Below are 523 nucleotides of genomic sequence, written 5' to 3'. Positions count from 1 at the left end.
CCTCTCTCTCTCACTCTCTCTCTTTTCGCAGGCGGCAAGTCTTGGTTGCGGTTGCGGTGTGAGGTGCAAAAGGGGCGCGCGGGTCTGGGGGCGGACGTGGAGGGGGGTAACGGATTCTTAACGACAGGGGAACACGCAATCGTGCAGGGAGACAACTTGATCCTGACGCGTGGTGAGGCCAACTGGCGCCTCCGCTCCGGCCTCCGCCCGCACGCCGAGCAGGGCCCCGGCCTCGGCCCCGGCGGCCCCGCGGCACGCACCGCACCGCTCCCGGACGGGGGGGGAAGTCCTCCTGAGGGGCGGCCCCGAGGGGGAAGGAATCTCAATCCGAGCGGGTGAAACTCAGCTTACGGGCAACACCATCGACTCACGGTCATTCGCGTTCTGGCGCCACGATTGTATTAACTTATGGAGATCATGAGGGCACTGCTGTGCAGGAGCATTAACCTATTCTGTGGCCTGTGGCGTAGAATTGGTATTGCACCCCCCGCAACCCTATTTAACTAGCTGAAGCGACACGCCC

The sequence above is a fragment of the Frankliniella occidentalis genome, unplaced genomic scaffold, assembly GCF_000697945.3.
Source record: "Frankliniella occidentalis isolate FOCC.00 unplaced genomic scaffold, Focc_3.1 Scaffold110, whole genome shotgun sequence".
In the NCBI taxonomy this organism is placed as follows: Eukaryota; Metazoa; Arthropoda; class Insecta; order Thysanoptera; family Thripidae; genus Frankliniella; species Frankliniella occidentalis.
The sequence above is the reverse complement of the archived record's forward strand: the minus strand, read 5'-3'. Positions refer to the sequence as shown.